Source organism: Lolium perenne, chromosome 3 (genome assembly GCF_019359855.2).
Source record: "Lolium perenne isolate Kyuss_39 chromosome 3, Kyuss_2.0, whole genome shotgun sequence".
NCBI classification, from domain to species: domain Eukaryota; kingdom Viridiplantae; phylum Streptophyta; class Magnoliopsida; order Poales; family Poaceae; genus Lolium; species Lolium perenne.
In genome coordinates, this window is record NC_067246.2 from 84628236 (window position 1) to 84646087 (window position 17852).

Consider the following 17852-nt stretch of genomic DNA (forward strand, 5'->3'; position numbering starts at 1 on the left):
CCTCCTCCTCGTCGGAGGAGGTGGATTTCGCCCAGGGGTGGAGGTCGTCTTCGCTGTCGCTCTTCAGTTCCCCTTCGAGGAGGAACCCGAGGTCGTCCTCCCCATCGGTCAGAGGTAAGTCACCATCTGACCCGACGAGTGCCTCGGGTGGGCCGTCTGGCACATGATCAAAGTTCCACTCCTGCTCGCTCGAGGAGGAAGACTGGAGGGAGAGGCCTGAGGAGATGGAGGAAGAGGACGACATTGCTGCAGGGGAAGAGGGTTTTCTTGGTGCCGATGGCCAGAACAGAGCAAGGGGATGAAGTGGCGAACGATTCAGAGCGGTTAAATAAAGGGGATATAGTGGAGATTCAATGCCACAGCAGTTTCCGAGGAGATGGTGCCCAACAGGAATAAATTTACCAGATCGCGCATAGAAGTCGAGAAGGCAAGGCATCATGATGAAGGATACTGCGACGGTTCTGCTCTGCCACGACATGACCCGGCGAAGAAAAGCAGAGTGATTTTGGAATTATAAATTCCAAAACCAGGGGGGCATGTGTTATCACCAGAATCTGACCGAATTAGAGGTGGGCCGCGATCAAGATGGGCTTGAAGAATAAACATGGAAGAAATACGTGAATCGGCCTTATATGCAAAGTTTGGGCTAGTTTGCCCGTGTATCTGTAATATAGTAGGATACGTGTTGATTAGATAGAGTTTGGCTCGTGCCCGGTTGGGATTATTCCCACGTTAGAAAGTCTACGGACTATAAATATGTATCTAGGGTTTATGAAATAAACAACAATCACGTTCACCACAAACCAATCTAGGCGCATCGCCAACTCCCTTGTCTCGAGGGTTTCTTCCGGGTAAGCATCATGCTGCCTAGATCGCATCTTGCGATCTAGGCAGTACAAGTTTATTCGCCGTTCATGCGTTGCTCGTACTGAAGCCTTTTTGATGGCGAGCAACGTAGTTATCTTAGATGTGTTAGGGTTAGCATTGTTCTTCGTATGATATGCTGTCGTCGTGCAACCCTTAGACATCTAGCCGCCCTTACACCTATCTTAGGTGTAGGGGCGGCATCCCGCTTGATCATTATTTAGTAGATCCGATCCGTTATGGTTGCTCCTTGTTCCTCAAGGATTAGTTTAATATCTGCATAGTTAGGCCTTACAAAGGGTTGAAGGATCCAGTGGCACGTAGGGTGTAGTTTGCTAGCCCTAGACAGGATGTTCCGGGGATCAACTTCGTGTTGGTTTTTAGGCCTTGTCTAGGGACGGCTTACGATCACCGTGCGTGGTCGCCAGGCTCAATCACGAGTAGGATGCTCCGATTATGTGGTGAAAACCCTAAATCGTAGTAGGTCGTTTTAGCTTTATTCTGATCAAGCAGGACCACCATATATTCGTACACCTCGTGCGAATCATGGGTGGATCGGCTCTTTGAGCCGATTCACAGGACAACCTGAGAGCCGATTGAGGCTCGTATTTAATGTTTACGTGTATGTGTTATCACCAGAATTTGACCGAGTCAGAGGTGGGCCTCGATCAAGATGGGCTTGAAGAATATACATGGAAGAACATACGTGAATCGGCCTTATATGCAAAGTTTGGGCTAGTTTGCCCGTGTATCTGTAATATAGTAGGATACGTGTTGATTAGTTAGAGTTTGGCTCGTGCACGGTTGGGATTATTCCCACGTTAGAAAGTCTACGGACTATAAATATGTATCTAGGGTTTATGAAATAAACAACAATCACGTTCACCACAAACCAATCTAGGCGCATCGCCAACTCCCTTGTCTCGAGGGTTTCTTCCGGGTAAGCATCATGCTGCCTAGATCGCATCTTGCGATCTAGGCAGTACAAGTTTATTCATTGTTCATGCGTTGCTCGTACTGAAGCCTTTTTGATGGCGAGCAACGTAGTTATCTTAGATGTGTTAGGGTTAGCATTGTTCTTCGTATCATATGCTGTCGTCGTGCAACCCTTAGACATCTAGCCGCCCTTACACCTATCTTAGGTGTAGGGGCGGCACCCCGCTTGATCATTATTTAGTAGATCCGATCCGTTATGGTTGCTCCTTGTTCTTCAAGGATTAGTTTAATATCTGCATAGTTAGGCCTTACAAAGGGTTGAAGGATCCAGTGGCACGTAGGGTGTAGTTTGCTAGCCCTAGACAGGATGTTCCGAGGATCAACTTCGTGTTGGTTTTTAGGCCTTGTCTAAGATTGGTTTACGATCACCGTGCGTGGTCGCGAGGCTCAATCACGAGTAGGATGTTCCGATTATGTGGTGAAAACCCTAAATCGTAGTAGGTCGTTTTAGCTTTATTCTGATCAAGCAGGACCACCATATATTCGTACACCTCGTGCGAATCATGGGTGGATCGGCTCTTTGAGCCGATTCACAGGACAACCTGAGAGCCGATCGAGGCTCGTATTTAATGTTTACGTGTATGCCATGCAGGAAACTAAGCGAGGCACATCCATCACCTTCCTGACCAGGTATAGGTCAGGTGGCACGCCCTTGCACCAGCATCGGACGTGCGTGCCGAATCTTTGCGGGCCGTCGCTCAGAGGGACCAGGGCCAGCCGCAATCCTGGGAGCCTCCCGGCTCTACTGTGTTGCCCGTCGCTGCTCGCCGGTGGGTTTCTGACCGCAACACATTCTGGCACGCCCGGTGGGACAATCTTCGACATCAACCACCTCGCCATCTACATCTGAGATGGCGGACGGCACTCCAGTCACGTACGAGGATTTGACCGAGGAGCTCAAGAAGAAGTATGACGAGGTCAAAGCAATCCTCGAAGCCGACCTCATCGGCTCTTTTCACAGAACCCGCTCACATGGCATCAGGTGGAAAGGGTTCTCACCTGAAGGCGCGCTCGATGGAGTGGACCTGTCCGCCCCGTCAGAAGAACGCACCAGGTCCCTGCGTCAGGAGATTAACTTCATGGTAGCTCACTCGCTGCACCGCCACTCTGAGAGCCTGGTGAACACTTTGGAGCGTGTCGCTCTTCGGGTGATCCAGGAAATCATGAGGCATCAGTACTCTCCATCAGGACCAGCTCTCGGGATTTACCAAGGAGAGATGCCACTCCAGTCCCGTCCACCGCTGCCATTCGCGTTGGCAGCACCAGAAGTGCCGAGCTCACTGGCATACGTCGTCTACAAGATCGGTGGTGACCCTAGTGACTACCAGTTCTTGCATGAGGCGCCTAAGGAGATCCCTCACGGATACACGTGCACATACGTGCTGCATCGCAAGAATCGGGCACTCACAAACCAGACTGCAACAACAGGGACTTCTGGAACAACAGGAGGAGCTTCGGGAACAGATCTTGAGAAGCAGACGTGGCTAGCTAAGTATGCCACTCCGACAAACCTCCAGAGCTCAGCTCCTGCAGTTGGCTCAGAGCTGGAAAAGCAAGCATGGCTGGCTAAGTATGCCACTCCGGCGAATCTTCAGAGTTCGACTCCTGCAGCCAGCACCGCGGATCAGATCAGCACGATCCTGAGAGACCAGTTCGGCATGGTGCCGAAAAGGAGGACAATCGGCTATTCCAAGCCGTACCCCAACGATTACGAGTTGATCCCGCTACCACCCAAATATCGGCTCCCTGATTTCTCCAAGTTTAATGGATCAGATGGTTCCAGCTCCATCGAGCATGTGAGCCGATATTTGGCACAGCTGGGCACGGTCTCAGCATCGGATCCACTACGCGTGAGGTTCTTCGCACAGTCCCTCACAGGATCGGCTTTCGGGTGGTACACTTCGTTGCCACCAGACTCGATCCGGACTTGGAAGCAGTTGGAAGAACAGTTCCACATGCAGTATCACTCAGAGGCTTCCGAGGCCGGCATTGCCGATCTAGCACAAGTACGTCAGAAGCGTGGAGAAACTGTGGCAGAATACGTCCAGCGCTTCAGAACTGTTAGGAACCGATGTTATTCGGCTCGTGTGACTGAAAAAGAAGCAGTCGAGTTGGCAGTGGTGGGCCTGGCATCACAAATCAAGGATATGGCTTCCCAAGCAGACTACCCTTCACTGGCGCACATGGTTCAGAAATTGTCGTTATATGAACAGCGCCACCCAGACTTGTACCAGGACAAATTCAAGCGTGCGGTAGTCCTGGTTGAAACAGAAGAAGATGAAGGGTCTGCGGGAGATCAAGAGGTAGCAGTGGCTGAATGGACTCGGGGGGCAACCCCCATATCCTGCAAATGGGTTAAGCCACCAGGTCCGCCCAGAGGGTTTGATTTTGACGTAACTAAAACTGAGCAAATTTTTGACCTCTTACTCAAGGAGAAGCAGTTGAAGTTACCCGAAGGCCTCAAAATCCCCACGGTACAGGAGCTGAACGGAAAGCCATACTGCAAATGGCATAACTCGTTCTCTCATACCACCAACGACTGCAGGGTGTGGCGTCAGCAGATCCAAATGGCGATAGAACAAGGACGTCTAATTTTCAACCAGTACGCCATGAAAGTCGACACGCACCCCTTCCCCGCCGTTAACATGGTGGAGTGCGCTTACCCTGAAGGGTGCCAGCTAGGATTCTCGTTCAACATCAACATGGTAGGGCCTGGACACCACTCTGGTAAGGACGGAGACGAGGGCAGCTGCTCTCGTAGCAAGGACACAGAGGAAGCCGTTCCGCGCGATCGGCTCCGACACGATGGCAAGCGCTACATTACAGAGGGAGAAGTGAAGAATGTAAGATATCAGCGACCTCTCTCTGATCACCTCCTCAACAAGTATGTGAGTCAATATGACCAACGCCGACGACCCAACGATGATGATGAAAGAGATCGTCTGGCTAGGGACGCCAGGAGACATCGTCGGCATGATCGCGATGAGGAGGAGTACGAGCGCCGTGCCAAGGAAAAGTCAAGGGAGCAAGACGACGAGGATAGGCACTGGGACTGCCCCTTCTTCAGACACTGCTGGGATTCAGGAATGAGTCGATTGCCTACAATCGGCAACTGCCCAGAATGTAAACAGAAGAAGAGGGATGCAGCTAACGTGTCCGTGTTCCAACGTCTAGGGCCTCTCCCGCCTCGGAACAAGCACGCTGAGTCCCCTCGGGTGGAAGATCTCGAGGACTTGGAAGTCGATGATGAAGAAAAAGAAGACCGGTACCACCGGCCAAGATGGTGCCCTGATGGACTCAGCCGTTCCCAAAAGCGTAGGGTTCAGTGACTGCGCGGCTTAGAGGAAGCCGAAAGGTTATACCTGCACACGTTGAGGAAGGCGCGGCCTGATCTGGCCGCGAAAATTCAACGAACCCTGGATGAAGAGGGTCGACCACAAAAAATGGAGTGGCGCCCCAAGCAAAGGAAAGCCGATGATGAAACATCGGCTGGCACGAATATGGTGTTCATCCTTCCGACGGAGTTTAGTGCTCCAGGATTAGACGAAGCACCTGTGGCACAACTTGACTGCGGCCCACGGCCAGTTATCTTTGAGAAGCCACGAGAAAGAAGCTACAGGCATCTGAAGGCCCTGTACTTGCGAGGTTATATCGATGGGAGGCCTGTCAACAAGATGCTGGTGGACACCGGAGCGGCAGTCAACATTATGCCATACTCCATGCTACGTCGGTTGGGACGCTCTAGCTCGGATCTGATCAAGACCAACGTGACATTGAGCGATTTCAATGGTCAAGCGTCTGACGCACAAGGTGTTCTGAACGTGGATCTGACCGTAGGAAGGAAAACCATCCCTACGGCGTTCTTTATTGTCGATAGCAAGAGCACCTATGCTGTCCTGCTCGGAAGAGATTGGATCCACGCCAACTGTTGCATTCCATCCACGATGCACCAATGCGTAATACAGTGGGATGGAGATGAGGTAGAGGTCGTCCAGGCAGATGACTCAGCCGAGATTTCAACGGCTGGCATGAACGCTTGGGAAACAGCAGGCCAAGTGCCACTCTCAGGCATCAATTTGGACGACTGCGAGCGCATCGACGTGACGAAGAACGGGGTTAGGCTGGTCTTATCCACCGGCCTGACCGTGTAGTAAGAGCAAACCTATGGACAAACGTGGCGAGGCCGATCCCCGGCCCCAAAGATCTATGAAGGGACATTGCAACACCTTCATTGAGCGCTTCGATCAACATGGAGGCCGATTCCAGCAATCGGCCAAAATTATCCTCACCACACATTCCGCCTGTGTTCGACGACGATCTAATGGGCAGCGGTTTTACGTCGGCTGATGAGCTGGGAAAAAATCAACATTGGCCCGACCGGAGCCGATGTGCAAATACAGTGCCTTGGCTAACTACAGAGCCGATATCTGCAGTTACCTGACAGATTCGGCTCGGGGGGGCACCTAATCGGATGAACATGTGCGATACATGTGCAGTGAAATATTGGGGGCCGATAGAAAAATCGGCCAGTAAAAAAAAATTCTCATGATATATAGCCGATGCACGGACATCGACTTTAGAGCTAAGAAACAAAACCGATGCACAGCCATCGACTCTAGTACAATTACACAGGATCTACCTGCTGCGTGTTCAAGACGCGGATTTTCACCTAGTCCAGTTCAGCTGTGAGGCCTTCTGCTTCCGTGAGGGGGGTGAACAATGAGAGCTTCCTCAGCCGCAATGAGCCGATGTTGGTCCCCGAATTTTCTCTTCGAGAACTTCCAACCCTTTGCGCCAGTTTAGCAGTACTGTCAGAAGCGTCAGTTTTGGCACCCAAGGCAGCCTTTTGCTCATTAAGCCGTTGGTGTTCCATCTACAATATCGGCTTTCAACGGAGGAAGAGGCGATCGGTGGAGGCAAGTTTGGTTGGCTCGGCACGGTGGCTGTCTCAGAATTACCTGAGTTCATAGCCCTTTGTTGATCTGTGCATCCTCACCGCTATTCTCGCCTTGACTGAGGCTCGGGGGGCAGTTGGCCTGGTAGATGCTCTGTTTTAAAAGCCGATTGGGGTGTCATCGGCTGATCCTTCGTCGCAACCTTCTTCAAAAAAAATGGTGAATTCTTGCAGAAGAGGATCACTGGACCTGGTGGGAGGAATTTAAGGGCTCTCTTGAAGACTCCACATTATCCACCAGATCTCAAAGTCATCAGTTGAAGAATTGAAGGATGGATTGTAAAGGACCGATGCGTTGCTATCGGCTCATTAAGCATTGGCTAAGGGGACAAATCGGCAAAATCAGTATGAGGGGAAATCGGCTAAATTAGCTCAAGGGAAATCGGCAAAATCAAATTGGGGGAAGTTCTTCATTGATAAGCAGGATTTCTTACATGAAGAGCTGATTGCTCTCAAAAGGAAGTACTAGGGGATACATTGCCCCGTCCACCACTACTGATCCTATGCTAAGGGTCCTATCTATGGGCCGTCGCTGCCCTCGTCGTCGCCGTCGTCGCCGCTGTCGGCGCTACTCCCGGCGGGCTCGTCGTCGCTGCTCCAGCGGCCGCCGGCCGGGCCCTCGTTGTCCTCATCCTCCTCGTCAGCGTCGTCATCGTCGCTGTCGAAGTCGCTGAGGTTCCCCGGCCAGGGGCAGAAGCGTTTGGCCGGCGGCTCGTCGGAGGAGGTGTCGTCCTCCTCCTCCTCCTTCTCCTCCTCCTCCTCCTCGGGGGAGGTGAAGTCGTCGCAGGAGAAGCGATCGTCATCGCTCTCCTCCTCCGTTTCCCCGTCGGCGAGGAAGCGGAGGTCACTTTCCCCGTCGGTCGAGGACTTGTCATCCTCAGACCAAACGGAGAAATCGTGACTGGATTCCTCCCCGGCTTCGATGGCGCGGTGGATGTTGGCCGCATGGGCCTCCTCCGGGTTCAACTCCGGCGTCGGCTCGCGGGAGGAGGAGGATTGGGTGGAAAGACCCGATGAGGCAGAGGAGGAAGAAGACATGGTGGCGCAGGAGGGCTTTTGGGAGTGCTAATGCGAAGGGGATGAAGAAGCGAACTGTTTGGAGCGGTTAAGTAAAAGGGGATATAGTGGAAATTCAATGCCATAGCAGTTTCCGAGGAAGTGGTGCCCAACGAAGAAAAAAATTGCCAGGACACGCGGAAGTGGAAGAGGCAAAGCATCATGATGAAGGATACTGCGACGGTTCTGCCACGACATGACCCGATGAAGAAAGAACGGAGTGATTTTGGAATTATCAATTCCAAAACCAGGGGGGCATGTGTTATCACCAGAATTTGACCGAGTCAGAGGTGGGCCGCGATCAAGATGGGCTTGAAGAATATACATGGAAGAACATACGTGAATCGGCCTTATATGCAAAGTTTGGGCTAGTTTGCCCGTGTATCTGTAATATAGTAGGATACGTGTTGATTAGTTAGAGTTTGGCTCGTGCACGGTTGGGATTATTCCCACGTTAGAAAGTCTACGGACTATAAATATGTATCTAGGGTTTATGAAATAAACAACAATCACGTTCACCACAAACCAATCTAGGCGCATCGCCAACTCCCTTGTCTCGAGGGTTTCTTCCGGGTAAGCATCATGCTGCCTAGATCGCATCTTGCGATCTAGGCAGTATAAGTTTATTCGTTGTTCATGCGTTGCTCGTACTGAAGCCTTTTTGATGGCGAGCAACGTAGTTATCTTAGATGTGTTAGGGTTAGCATTGTTCTTCGTATGATATGCTGTCGTCGTGCAACCCTTAGACATCTAGCCGCCCTTACACCTATCTTAGGTGTAGGGGCGGCACCCCGCTTGATCATTATTTAGTAGATCCGATCCGTTATGGTTGCTCCTTGTTCTTCAAGGATTAGTTTAATATCTGCATAGTTAGGCCTTACAAAGGGTTGAAGGATCCAGTGGCACGTAGGGTGTAGTTTGCTAGCCCTAGACATGATGTTCCGAGGATCAACTTCATGTTGGTTTTTAGGCCTTGTCTAAGATTGGTTTACGATCACCTTGCGTGGCCGCGAGGCTCAATCACGAGTAGGATGTTCCGATTATGTGGTGAAAACCCTAAATCGTAGTAGGTCGTTTTAGCTTTATTCTGATCAAGCAGGACCACCATATATTCGTACACCTCGTGCGAATCATGGGTGGATCGGCTCTTTGAGCCGATTCACAGGACAACCTGAGAGCCGATCGAGGCTCGTATTTAATGTTTACGTGTATGCCATGCAGGAAACTAAGCGAGGCACATCCATCACCTTCCTGACCAGGTATAGGTCAGGTGGCACGCCCTTGCACCAGCATCGGACGTGCGTGCCGAATCTTTGCGGGCCGTCGCTCAGAGGGACCAGGGCTAGCCGCAGTCCTGGGAGACTCCCGGCTCTACTGTGTTGCCCGTCGCTGCTCGCCGGTGGGTTTCTGACCGCAACAGTATGCCATGCAGGAAACTAAGCGAGGCACATCCATCACCTTCCTGACCAGGTATAGGTCAGGTGGCACGCCCTTGCACCAGCATCGGACGTGCGTGCCGAGTCTTTGCGGGCCGCCGCTCAGAGGGACCAGGGCCAGCCGCAGTCCTGGGAGCTTCCCGGCTCTACTGTGTTGCCCGTCGCTGCTCGCCGGTGGGTTTCTGACCGCAACACATGATCTTCTCTAGTTAAAAGAAGTTGCCCCTCCATTTCTTTAGCAGAAACACCTCCCATTTAGCCAGGTCAGTATTCTTTAGATTTTGTGGGTTTATAGAGATAGTGAAAAGGGGATTTTCTCCGAGCCTATCTTGAGAAGGATTGATATTTGAATCAATTTATCCGGAGTTGGGTTCTTTAAATGCAATATGTGGTGGAATTTTTGTGATTCTCTAGGCTCAATATGCTAAATGTCGGAGATTTCATATCAAAGTTACAATGGACGATGTGAAGAGAAAAATCGAATGGTTTAGTTGTCATGTACGGGCCATGCACGAAGAAGTCCTCGCAGATATGAGGGCAACATTTGATTTTTTTATAAATATATTAATGATTCAATAGAAAATTCTATTATGTGATTAATATTAATTTGATTGTAAATTAAATACGTATTAAAATTTTATTTATGGAGTGAATTGTGCTACCTTGTTTGCCAAAAATCAAATTATAAAATCTCATGCAATAGCCGTAAATATACACAAATTTATGTGTCCTCTTTCTCATCTAATATAAAACCAGAACAAACATATGAACAGTCACATCGTGTCAACAATATCAATATTTAATGTAAAATTGTTTTACTAAAATTGGAAATATTTGTGATTAGATGGTTCCTAGGATGGTTGCACCCGCTGTTCATTGGTGATCAAAAATCTTGATTTGACGTGTCTTATTAAGCCAAAATATTTTTTAGTGGAGGGATTTTCTCATCGCTTGGGAAAATCTGTGGTGATTTAGTCCCTCGTATATCGCTAAGAAAATAGATTTTAGTGTGAGGGACGTTCCAGATGATAGTGTGAGTAATGTGATGACTTCTTCGGTCCTGAAGTTTAGCTACTCCAAACTTTTATAAGCATTTTATTTTATGAGTGTGTAGGTCTGATGGTAGCCAAATAAAGTTGTTATTTGCGTGGATCAATAATAAATACGATATATGATATTGTTCAGGTTAAACATCCTTTCTTTTGCAAAGATCTCCATATATTTTTTTAGCAGACACAGCTGTTGGAACTGATTGCTTAATTATGGTAGTCCGCATCCTACACGTGGTCTTTCAGCCAGGATATCGTACAGGTTTGTATGTATACTAGCAATGACCGGTGCGGCAGCACGCCGCGCCATGTGGTGGCTCACCAATGGAAATACTTAGCAGTTCTAAATGTTTTGTGGGCTTTAAATTCTTTGTGAAGAAACATAAACAAGTACCATGCAACATTTATAAGCCTGTATGTTGTGTTACATGTTAAAATCAACCTAATTGCAATGAAACTTTTCTATTGGAAATGGCATCACATGTTAATATCGCATGTGAACATTTTTGGGCATGAAAAGAGGAGGCCAAAAATGCTACAAATCTATCTGTTGGTTCCCTTTATATACACCTCTTGGCCCTAGTTCTAAGATTGTCTTTCCGCATCTCAGCTCAGCTCAGCTCATGAGTACCTAGGCTGCTTCCGCATCTCAACTCAGCTCATCAGTACCCAAGCTGCCACATAGAATTTTTTTGTAAGCAAATGTAGAAATGAACAGTATGTCGAAGTCCCATTACTCGAGTGATGAAGTTGATTACCTTCCCTTCCAAGTCGTTGAGCACACACATGATATTTCCATCCTCCGACAACGGATCCACTATTAATCTTTTTGCTGTCGCCACTCTGATCCCATCAAGAAGTGCCGCAAACGATGCGATGGCCATTTGTCAAGGCAGACTGCAAACAAAACAATGCAATTTAGCTTGTAAGCCATCGGATGAACACTTGTACTGTAATAGGAATTGGTATCTAGAATTGCTATCTCAATATCACCCATGTTCCATGTTTATGTTCTCTAGTCCTCCCAAGGGATGTAGTGCCCGAGCATTCTACTCAGACTTGCCAGATGGTTTCATGCTACGGTGGAAAAAAAAAGCTTAACCTCTTCCGACTACCATTAGTTTACTCAAACTGAGATGAGAAAAGTTCCCAGACTAATCTGCTGCTTAGATTAAGAGCAGTTGCAAAATCAAAAGTCCTCATAGGCGCACAGAATTTTGTACTATATGCTTTCCACTTCAGAATTTTAAGCAATAGTTGTAAATGCATTTTCTGCTTAAAAGGGAAAATCTCACAGTAGTGCAATACTCGTATTAGAAGTTATGTACAAAGTGTGCAATCCCATTGCTTGAGACGAATGTCTCTGAAGATCCAAGAGATGATAGGTAAAATTACAGGATTTCAAACGACAACGATGAACAAATTATATAAGTTGAAGAGAAAATGATATAAAAATGACATAGAAATGACATCACATTTTGTTATGTGAAACTAATGTGTATATATATTAAAAATTGTTCTGTAGATTGGAAAAATCTTTTTTACAGATTCTGATCACTCGCCCTTTCTACACTGAGAACTGATCGGCAGGGAAGTAATGAGTTAAAAAAATAAAACATCATATGCTTAGCTTCCATATAAATATTGGTTCTCCTAGCTGTAGTAAAGGAGAATCAGAAAAGGACTACATGGAATGCGGAAATGTGATCAACCGGCAATGGATGCACTAAACCAAAAAATGGACCTGGTATTTTATAGTGAGCACACTTGGTTTAGAAGGCAGTATAACAGGTCTAAAAAAAACAGGACATGAGGTTCCATCGTTTTCTCTTATTTTGGCTGTGTTCTGATTCTATATTTCGATACTGAGTGCATACCACTACTAGGAAAGGTATTTCATAAAATTTATTAAAGGCACGGATTACGCAAAACTATTTGGAAAGGCATCATAGGAGTTTAACAGCAGAGGCTAATTTATATACCGAGAACAACAGATGATACCTGAACATGTTTGCTCAAAATGACCCACCTTGGCTTGTACCATACTCTTGAGAATATAGTTGTATCAGCATGTCCTAGTAGGCAAGCTCTGAATCTGCGCAATTGTCATATCTAGTAACACAAAAGTCAATCAAAGGTCGCAAAACGGGAAAAAAATCAGAAGAATAAAGTGATGAATCATGAGTAACTCACAAATTCTATTGAAGTATTTATGCATAATATTATGACCTCTTACTCTCATGATACGAAGATGAGATGAAGATATGTAAAGTGGAGCTGGAGATGACAACATTGAAAAACTCTTATGCAATGTTCAATTTCATCAAAAGTCTATCTTGTCAGTTCAGTTCAGGCGATGTAGGTGGCTTATTGTTCAGTTAATAAAGTCATGCGACTCCTAAGGGAACATATTGCTTGATCAAACAGACATCACTGTACAGCTGGCATCTAGTACCGAGTAAAGCATGGAATGCTGGAGTTTCTGAACTGGGTGCATTCTAAGATAGTTGACCAAATTTGGTCCACTCTTTCAATATTGATGCACACACATCCCAAAATGGGAGTGGGTCAACTGAACACAATTAGGTCTTCTTTGTTGAAATTAACACGGCAGAAGTACTGAAAGCCCATGACAATCCTACAACTATATCCTTCGGTCTACTTTTCCTGAGTGCATCCCAAGATAGTGCCCATTTTTAAGGTAAAAATGGATCAATGTATCTTCGAATTGAAGCAGTACAATGGGTGGAAATAGAAGAATGGCGATAAATCAAAGACAACACAAGCATATCAATATACAGTTTGAACTTCACCCAAGCAGCCTTTAATTTCCATCCTAGATAAGATATGCAGTGAGAAAATATATCCATCCTGTCCTAAGGGTTACAGCTGCTTAACAAAAATCAATCTATTTTGCATTATTTAGGAAAACCAGCGATGTTTTTATGGAACAGAAGATAATCAGTGGGATAAAATCCTATTTGCCTAGACCACTTCCATTTTTCATGACATAAATATTAGCCTATAGTACATATATGACATGCACATTGGGAATTGCAGGTTCTCAAAATAGTTTTTCAACTTAGAAGCACAATAGTGCCAAAGAATTGGTCCATCATAGGTAGAAGTGCAACCCAAATTTCAACTTTGAGACATAATAACAATGTTACCGTACTTGTTCATGGCCCGCCGGCAAGTGCAGCTGTAGCAAAGATTACTTTCATGTTCACAACCTTAGAAGGCTCTCTGTTGGTTGTCTTTCTCGCGAGCCAATGCAGTAGTACCAATTGGGACGCCATCAGAAAACACGATAGGTCAGGATAAGTGACGAGGGATCACCTCACCAATGCATACGTATTGTAGACTTGGGTTTCGGGAGAGAGCGACGATGGAGATTCCGGGAGCGAGATTAGGCATGCGACGTACCCAGCTTCGGGTCCCCTCGATGGAGGATCCCTACGTACTGCTAGCAATCCAGTATATGATCATAAATGTGTTTACAGGGTGCCGCCGTAGACGGAGCTATGTTGTCTATCTCTTGTCTATATGTTGGCCTCTCTATTTCGGGTGCCCTGGCTAGCTTTATATATGCAACCAGCCTAGGGTTTTACAAGAGTCCTAGTCGACTACTTCTTCGGGTTGCCTTGTTGGGCCTTCTCCATATTTGGTCTTCTCCATATTGGGCCGAGCTAGGTATACTAATAATGGGTACCCGAAGGGTATGCCCATGTCAGTAGCCCCCGAGTTTATAGGGAAGTCGAAGACTTGCGTAGAAACTCCAAGCATAACCATCTCCGAAGTCGAAGAAATACAAGGCGAGGTCCATGTCGTAGATCATGTGTAGCGTAGATGATGTCGACGATTCTTGAAATTATCGGGTGCGCGGCAGCGCTCCCGATGGGAGTAGCCCCCGAGTCTATGGGCAAGTGCTTGCACTTAGGCATAGACTCAGGTAGTACTACTCGATGAAGAACTTAACTATATTTCTGGAAGACTTGATGAAATCCATGTGCTCCCGATGGGAGTAGGCTCCACTCGAGTCGTAGAATCGAGTTGAGTCTACAAACCTTAATTGCCGTAGATGTTGTCAAAGTTATCTTTTTATCGGGTGCGCGACCAGCGCTCCCGATGGGAGTAGCCCCCGAGGCTACAGCCAAGTGTTTGCACTTGGGTGTAGGCTCAACTTGCTTTTAATCGACACCACAATTTTTCCTCTTTCTTGTATCTTATCGGGAGGGTGAACAATACTCTCGATAAGAGTAGCCCCCGAGCCTATGGGCAGGTGCTTGCACCTAGGCATAGGCTCAAGTTGTACTACTCGATAAAGAAGTTGACTATATTTCTGGGCGCAGCCCCTCTTTTTATCGACTCCAGGCCGTTGCTATTTTTATTTGACATCCATATCTATATTGTACAGGGATAATGGTAACTGGGGCTAGTTCATCTGACGGATCAGGTACTAGTTAACTGCTCTAGTGGCAATCCGCAAAAAACTACTTCAAGATCACGTCCCTGGACATGATCCCGGGATACTGGTGTTAACTCGACAGATGCCGCTTAAGGTCTTACCATTCTGTCGAGTCCCAGTCATGTTTTATCGGGTACCTAACGCGTCCGTTAGGATTTTTCTTCGTATCTATTGATACGGAAAAAAGTAGCAAACTGATGGCGTGTAACTCACACGTTCGTTGGGAACCCCAAGAGGAAGGTATGATGCGCACAGCAGCAAGTTTTCCCTCAGAAAGAAACCAAGGTTTATCGAACCAGGAGGAGCCAAGAAGCACGTTGAAGGTTGATGGCGGCGGGATGTAGTGCGGCGCAACACCAGGGATTCCGGCGCCAACGTGGAACCTGCACAACACAACCAAAGTACTTTGCCCCAACGAAACAGTGAGGTTGTCAATCTCACCGGCTTGCTATAACAAAGGATTAACCGTATTGTGTGGAAGATGATTGTTTGCAAAAAAACAGTAGAACAATATTGCAGTAGATTGTATTTCAGTAAAGAGAATTGGACCGGGGTCCACAGTTCACTAGAGGTGTCTCTCCCATAAGACAAACAGCATGTTGGGTGAACAAATTACAGTTGGGCAATTGACAAATAAAGAGAGCATGACCATGCACATACATATCATGATGAGTATAGTGAGATTTAATTGGGCATTACGACAAAGTACATAGACCGCCATCCAACTGCATCTATGCCTAAAAAGTCCACCTTCAGGTTATCATCCGAACCCCTTCCAGTATTAAGTTGCAAAGCAACAGACAATTGCATTAAGTATGGTGCGTAATGTAATCAACAACTACATCCTTAGACATAGCATCAATGTTTTATCCCTAGTGGCAACAGCACAACACAACCTTAGAACTTTCTGTCACTGTCCCAGGTGTCAATGCAGGCATGAACCCACTATCGAGCATAAGTACTCCCTCTTGGAGTTACAAGCATCTACTTGGCCAGAGCATCTACTAGTAACGGAGAGCGTGCAAGATCATAAACAACACATAGATATAACTTTGATAATCAACATAACAAGTATTCTCTATTCATCGGATCCCAACAAACGCAACATATAGAATCACAGATAGATGATCTTGATCATGTTAGGCAGCTCACAAGATCCGACAATAATAGCACAATAGGGAGAAGACAACCATCTAGCTACTGCTATGGACCCATAGTCCAGGGGTAGACTACTCACACATCACACCGGAGGCGACCATGGCGGCGTAGAGTCCTCCGGGAGATGATTCCCCTCTCCGGCAGGGTGCCGAAGGCGATCTCCTGGATCCCCCGAGATGGGATCGGCGTTGGCGGCGTCTCTGGAAGGTTTTCCGTATCGTGGCTCTCGGTACTGGGGGTTTCGTCACGGAGGCTTTAAGTAGGCGGAAGGGCAAGTCAGGAGGGGGCACGGGGGGCCCAGACCATAGGCCGGCGCGGCCAGGGGGGGGCCGCGCCGCCCTAGGGTTTGGCCGCCTCGTGGCCCCACTTCGTTTCGTCTTCGGACTTCTGGAAGCTTCGTGGCAAAATAGGCCCCTGGGCGTTGATTTCGTCCAATTCCGAGAATATTTCCTTACTAGGATTTCTGAAACCAAAAACAGCAGAAAACAGCAACTGGCACTTCGGCATCTTGTTAATAGGTTAGTTCCAGAAAATGCACGAATATGACATAAAGTGTGCATAAAACATGTAGATAACATCAATAATGTGGCATGGAACATAAGAAATTATCGATACGTTGGAGACGTATCAGCATCCCCAAGCTTAGTTCTGCTCGTCCCGAGCAGGTAAAACGATAACACAGATAATTTCTGGAGTGACATGCCATCATAACCTTGATCATACTATTTGTAAAGCATATGTAGTGAATGCAGCGATCAAAACAATGTATATGACATGAGTAAACAAGTGAATCATAAAGCAAAGACTTTTCATGAATAGCACTTCAAGACAAGCATCAATTAAGTCTTGCATAAGAGTTAACTCATAAAGCAATAATTCATAGTAAAAGCATTGAAGCAACACAAAGGAAGATTAAGTTTCAGCGGTTGCTTTCAACTTGTAACATGTATATCTCATGGATATTGTCAACATAGAGTAATATAATAAGTGCAATAGGCAAATATGTAGGAATCAATACACAGTTCACACAAGTGTTTGCTTCTTGAGGTGGAGAGAAATAGGTGAACTGACTCAACATTGAAAGTAAAAGAATGGTCCTCCATAGAGGAAAAGCATCGATTGCTATATTTGTGCTAGAGCTTTGATTTTGAAAACATGAAACAATTTTGTCAACGGTAGTAATAAAGCATATGTATCATGTAAATTATATCTTACAAGTTGCAAGCCTCATGCATAGTGTACTAATAGTGCCCGCACCTTGTCCTAATTAGCTTGGACTACCGGATCATCACAATGCACATGTTTTGACCAAGTGTCACAAAGGGGTACCTCTATGCCGCCTGTACAAAGGTCTAAGGAGAAAGCTCGCATTGGATTTCTCGCTATTGATTATTTTTCAACTTAGACATCCATACCGGGACAACATAGACAACAGACAATGGACTCCTCTTTTATGCATAAGCATGTAACAACAATTAATAATTTTCTCATTTGAGATTGAGGATATATGTCCAAAACTGAAACTTCCACCATAGATCATGGCTTTAGTTAGCGGCCCAATGTTCTTCTCTAACAATATGCATGCTTAACCATAAGGTGGTAGATCTCTCTTACTTCAGACAAGACGGACATGCATAGCAACTCACATGAAATTCAACAATGAATAGTTGATGGCGTCCCCAGTGAACATGGTTATCGCACAACAAGCAACTTAATAAGAGATAAAGTGCATAATTACATATTCAATACCACAATAGTTTTTAAGCTATTTGTCCCATGAGCTATATATTGCAAAGGTGAATGATGGAATTTTAAAGGTAGCACTCAAGAAATTTACTTTGGAATGGCGGAAAATACCATGTAGTAGGTAG

General features: G+C 46.6%; 1 long non-coding RNA gene across 2 annotated transcripts; it reads right to left on the reverse strand.

The window, feature by feature from the left end:
• Positions 1 to 10743: 10743 nt before the first annotated feature.
• On the reverse strand, positions 10744 to 13521 carry LOC127338257 (uncharacterized). Of its 2 annotated transcripts, none has more exons than XR_007874260.2 (3): positions 12357 to 13521; positions 11114 to 11252; positions 10744 to 11029 (listed from the first exon to the last, which is right to left on the reverse strand). It is a non-coding gene; the product is annotated as an uncharacterized lncRNA (long non-coding RNA). The 2 variants fall into 2 exon arrangements; XR_011755025.1 differs by having other exon boundaries at positions 10746 to 11029; positions 12385 to 13521.
• Positions 13522 to 17852: the final 4331 nt, after the last annotated feature.